Here is a 6,357-nt window from a genome sequence, read left to right as displayed (position 1 = left end):
GAGAGAATAAAAGTCTTAGATGAAGTTAAATCAAGAGAAAAATGAAATTCACTTTAAATTACTAGCTACATTACTAGACAAATGATCTTTTTAAAAATGATATACGTAAAAAATGTAATAACGGCCCTGAGAAATTTTTAAGAAAATTGATTCCATTATTTGGAAGGAAAAAAGGAGGGTTTTTTCCCCCTTTTTTATTATTATTTAGATCATCTGATTGCATTTTACTTATTTATTATCTGTTCATATTCTGTGTGTAATTTGATATTGTCACATGAGACTAACATTAAAAGTTAATATTAACATTAAATTCACTGTAGAAATAAAGCATTTTTAGTATTCTAATGTGTTTAGTCATTAAAATTTATGTATTTTAAAAGTTAACATACACACTTAAATTTAGTAGAATTTCAGCAAATATTTCTAGGATTAATGAACCCATTTAGATTTTTCCATTATAAAAAAAATTACAGAAATCAAGATTAAAAGATTTTCTTGTAAAAGAAAAATCTATTAACTTCTAAACTATCAGTACCAGCATGGAATTATAGCTCCACCTTGTGGTTCATGTGTCAATATTTTACCTTCTATTAAAACAGCTGGTTTCCCGTAAAAACTTATTTTATATTTTCTCTTTTGAAAAACTCAATTTAGGAAAGAAATATTTTAAGTTTTCTTGTGCAACACAGAAGAAGAAGTTTTCTTTTCTCTTTGTCTTTTTCTTGCCTCCCTGTCCGTTTTATATAGCATACATACACAGTTGTCCCTTCTACAACACAGGTGTGAGTGGCCCAGAATTGCACAGGTCCACTTGTACATGGATTGTTTTTGCAACACAGTACTGTAAATGTATTTTCTCGTCTGTATGATTCTTTTTCTTTCTTTCTTTTTTAAAAAGATTTTATTTATTTGAGAGAGAGAGAGAGAGAAAGCTCTGAGAGGGTGAGAGGGAGAAGCAGACTTCCTGCTAAGTGGGGAGCCCGATGAAAGACTCAATCCCAGGACCCTGGGACCATGACCAAAGCCAAAGGGTTTGGTTCTTAATAATGTTGTTGTTGTTTTCTCTAGCTTACTTCATTGTAATAATACCATGTATGGGGTGCCTTGGTGACTCAGTCGGTTGCCTACAGTTTAGGTCATAATCCTGGGATCCTGGGTTGGAGGCCCACATGGGGCTCCCTGTTCAGTGGAGGATCTGCTTCTCCCTCTCTCTCTGCCTCCTTCCCCTGCTCATGTTCAGTGCCTCTATCTCTGTCTTTCAAATAAATAAATAAATCTTTAAAAAAAAAAGTGCAGTATGTGGTACATATAACAAAAACAGTGTGTTACATCAACATTATGTCATTGGAAAAGATTCTGGTCAACAGTAGGCTATTAGTAGTTAGGTTTTTGGGGAGTCCAGAGTTAAATGCAGATTTGACTGCATGGACAGTAGGCTCCCCAGCACCTGTGTTGTTCAAGGGTCAACTGTATATACAATTAGATTATTTGAAACTTCTTTAATTTGAACTTACATACAGTATGCAAAATATAAATAGCTATTGAAAATATAGTGAAAGATGTCTTATATTATCAAGTGGAAATTTGGAATCCAATTAAAAAATATTTTTATGTAACAACTCGAAACAAAAAGGAATAAATCAACTCATATTAACACTATACATCTACACTTACAAAGAATCTCAGTACTACCCTGACAACATAATCTTTGCAGAAAACAAAGCTATTTTAACTTTGTTGAAGTTATTGAAGAGTCAAATAATTTCTTAGCTCTTCTGGAAATAGTAGAAAAGTTTTTTCTCATAATTTGGTAAGTGGCTTGTAACCTTAAACCCTTTTTGATTAACTTGAGGGCCTTGAGAAAGTGAGAGAAGAGAATCCTGGAGAGATTATTTGGAGCTACGTTATTAAAGTCTTAATTGGAATTTTCACTAACTCCATTCCCTTAATTCTCCCATAACCTGGGTAAAATGTATTTATTATACTACCAACAAAAACATCTGCAGCGTGTGCTGCTCTATGTGTACTATACTTTGTGAATAGGTCTGGATAAAGATTATATAGGAACAGTTACATAAAGAATATGTTGAGGTAAAATACTAGTTAGAACAGATTAAAGAAAAGTAACATCAACAATGTGAAAATCCTGGGGGCGCCTGGGTGGCTCAGTGAGTTAAGCCTCTACATTTGGCTCAGGACATGGTCTCAGGGTCCTGGGATCAAGCCCCACTCTCTGCTCAGCAGAGAGCCTGCTTCCCCCTCTTTCCCTGCCTGCCTCTCTGCCTACTTGTGATCTCTGTCTGTCAAATATATAAAACCTTAAAAAAAATTTTAAACAGTGTGAAAATCCTAGACAAAGATAAGGATTCAAACGTTGGAAAAAGTAGCTCTCTCTCTCTTTTTTTTTTTTTTTTTAATTCTAGTATTATTAACATAATGTATGTGGACTAAATATATTCACTGAAAAATAAAACTTAAAGACTTTGGAACAGTATTTTATAACATTCATTATATACAGCTTTATATAATTGACAGGCACTTAGGGAAGCATTAAAAATTAAAGGACCTTGTCAATTTTACAAACTACAACACTTTTGGAACTTAAGTAACAACATTATAAATTTAATTTTTACTTTTTAACAATCCCCAAGTTCATCTGTCCTTTCTTTCAAGCTAAAAGTTGTAGAAAGGGTGAAGAGGTGGAGTAGTGTAAAACTTTAAAGTTAAACTACAAAATTAAATTTTTAATTGCTGTGTCACTTGAGTTTTAATGTTTCTAGTGAAAACTGCAAGTTTCTTATACTATTCACAGAGAGGAGGAAGCTGGAAAACTGGTACTGACAACAGTAGCACACTGAGAACCTGCAAATTTATTTGGGATGATGGTGGTGAAAGTTTATATTAATTTTATAATGGTTTTCATTATAGCTAATAGTTGTAGGAATGGAGACTCTATATCATATATGCCTTATTTTTCTCTCTGAAGCCAACTAAATCAACTAATAGAAAATTTTAATTTGATTTTTGTGAAAAGGGTTTTAGATGCAAAATGCTCAACTCAACATTTCAAATTAAGGAACAGTTACATAAAGAATATGTAACTGACTTAAGTATCCCAAACGTGTACATTATTTGAATTTTATATTAAGGATAGGTGGTAAGAAAAAGCAGAGAATCAGTACTAATTACCCAAGAAAGTTGAACTGTGGGACTAGAGACATGGGAAAGCTGAATGTCGTGGCCTAAGTCCTAATTTGTAAACCCAATCATTCAGTTTCCTAAAGTTGATTTGTTTGGACAGCAATCAATTTATGAAATTATTGGGTATAGCTCTCCAGTTTCTTTGGTGTTGAAATCCTGAAAGACATGCGCTAGAATTATAAAGACATGCACATGGATATGCACTAGAATTATTCTATACCTGTTATTTAAATGTCTTTTGATCATCCCAATGGATGGAACCATAGGGCTCTCCATCTACGACCGCTTTTCACTTTTGTGGTGTATGAGTAAAATTTACCCGCCCAAGTTCCTTCTTTCTGGGTCCTCACTAGACAGTGCTTCTACTTCTTTAGTTATTTTTCTTGCCTTTGAAACTAACTTCTGAGATTCTTTAAGAATGTATCCTTGTTAGGATATTTATGAAAAAGTTTTAAAATAAAATATTGACTGGTTAGTGATTATTATAAAAGTGTAAAACTCATTCAAATTAAAATGGTGCCATGATTGATAATTTTTAGGCACATTACTTCTGACTCACTTTCTATTTCTCTCATCCCCCACTTTGGTAAAGAAATATGTATTAGTAAAAAAAAAAGCAATATGTATGAGCTTCTCTAAATCCTAATTCAGGTGGTTTGTCTTTTGCTTGCTTTACAAAGTGACAGTTGCTATCAACACAATACAGAATCTTACTCAGCCAGATGACTACTCCTAATCCCACTGCAAATCCTACCCTTTATACTATTTTACCCCTCAAACTCCTTTCCCATTGCCACTGCATTCCCACTTCTATTCTTTGTTTGCACTGTTCACTTATCTCTCTGCTTATAGTCTTGCCTCCTTTTAATGTAGCCACACTGCTAGGAAAGTGTGTTTTTTGAAGTTTTTCTTTGATTATGCTACGCTGCTCCTTAACATGTTCTTTAAATTTCTCTTATTCCTGCTAAGCAAATCCCAAACTTCTTACCCTGGACAGTGTCTTCACTTTCTTTAAAGTCTTATCTACATTTCTAGAGTCATCATCTACACATCTACTGTCTGTATACTTAGGACTCTTTAGCTGTGCTTTTGCACACTATTTCTTTTTGTTTGTTTTGTTTTTTAATCTTTTTTTTTTTAAGACTTTATTTATTTATTTGGCAGACAGAGATTACAAGTAGGCAGAGAGGCAGGCAGGGAGAGGGGGTGGGGGAAGCAGGCTCCCTGCTGAGCAGAGAACCCGATTAGGGGGTGGTGGTGTCCCAGGACCTGGAGGTCATGACCTGAGCTGAAGGCAGAGGCTCTAACCCACTGAGCCATGAGGCGCCCCTTTGGCACACTATTTCTTTTGCAGAGAATGATTTTCCCTCCATTTGGCTTATCTTCTAAGACACTGTACCTTCCTTAAAAGGCTTTTTTCTCTGTACCTTCCTTTAAAAGCTTTTCTCAACTACAGAAGCCAAATTATATGCTCCTATCTCTTTATGGTTTTAGTGTCATGTTTATACTTTTGATTTTTATTCCAATTCCATAGTTATTGTTTGTTTGTGACTACTCTCTATTGGCTCTGTCAGTTTTCAGGTTTTTTCCACGAAGTTTATTTCCCCCTAGTGCCTAGCATTTGAGTATTTGTTTGTTTATTCATTACAAACTAAGTAGTACTTAGTCATTATTTGTTGACTGAATGAATATCAAATTATAATGCAATTATAATCAAGGTTTGCAGATAAGTAAGATTTTATTAAGTTGAAAGTTGCCTGGCCCCTTGTGCTATATCCTTTCAATGGTAGGAGGGTATTGAGGGAGGAAAGATCTAATCAGCATATGTTCTAGAAAAGGGTCTTCATACTTTGCTGATATGTTAATGAATGACATAGACTCAGAGTTGATAGAAGTGTTTACTGGGTCTCAATCGGTGAGCCTAGGCACTGGCCCCAGGCAGAGAACAAGATAAACATGGTTCCTGTTCTCACAGAGCTAAAAACTGAGCAGGAAATGACAGTTAAGTAAGTAATAATGTCTAATAAGTACTTAAAAGGAAGTATGATACATCTGACTAATCTGGGGGGTGGGGTGGGGGGGTGGGGGACAGGGAGAAGGTTTCTAAGAAGTGCTGTTAATCTGTGCTGTTACTGTAAATCCTAACAGGCGAATGAGGGATAGCCAGGGAAGGTTTAAGCAAAAGGGCTAATGTAAACCAGGTCCTTGAGAGGAAAGTCATTTGAAGGAAATTCACTGAGACTAGCCTGCATCCTGTGGAGGTGGGAGGAGAGTGGTGAGCGGTCCCTTCATACAGGCCCCAGGGCAGTTTGAATTTAGTGGAAAAATTAAGGAGCAAAATATCTAACCAGATTGAGTTTTTGAAGCATTTATTCTAGTGCTATATTCTGAAGAATGAGTAAGAGGTGGCAAAGCTAAAGGGGGAGAAACTGTTTAGAAGGCCATTACAGTCATCTACCAAAGAGATAGTAAGGCTGACTCAGTTTATCCTAACAGTGGAGATGGAGGGAAATAATGGGATTGAGAATGTACAGTTCTTCTCATTTAAGACTCTTAAATTGGATTTAAATTGATCTTGTTTAAGGACTATCTTCAAGGGGCGCCTGGGTGGCTCAGTGGGTTAAGCCTCTGCCTTCGGCTCAGGTCATGGTCTCAGGGTCCTGGGATCGAGCCCCGCATCGGCTCTCTGCTCAGCGGGGAGCCTGCTTCTCCGTCTCTCTCTGCCTGCCTCTCTGCCTACTTGTGATCTCTGTCTGTCAAATTAATAAATAAAATGTTAAAAAAAAGGACTATCTTCAATTAATATCTGCATGGGGGGTGATACTACATTAATAATTCGTCTGCTATTTTACTAATTGATCTTGAACTGGAATCTTAATGAAATACACAAAGTCTTCAGCCATTCAACACCATCTATGAATCAGATTTGCACTGCACCAAGACCCCAAAATAATTTGTAGGTAACTTGAATTTGAGGAGCACCAGTTTCCCCTTACATACCTCTTGTTTTGTTATCATAATCATCATTTGAATCTAAGCTTTCAAATTCTGATTCTTTTGAATTGCTTTCATCTAAATGCAACTTTTTATAACCCATGTTTAATACCTTGGGTTCTTTCCCCTTTCAAATGGATAGTTTAGGGTTTTGAATGCACT

The sequence above is a fragment of the Mustela lutreola genome, chromosome 1 (assembly GCF_030435805.1).
Source record: "Mustela lutreola isolate mMusLut2 chromosome 1, mMusLut2.pri, whole genome shotgun sequence".
Taxonomy (NCBI): Eukaryota; Metazoa; Chordata; class Mammalia; order Carnivora; family Mustelidae; genus Mustela; species Mustela lutreola.
This window is presented reverse-complemented; position numbering follows the sequence as displayed.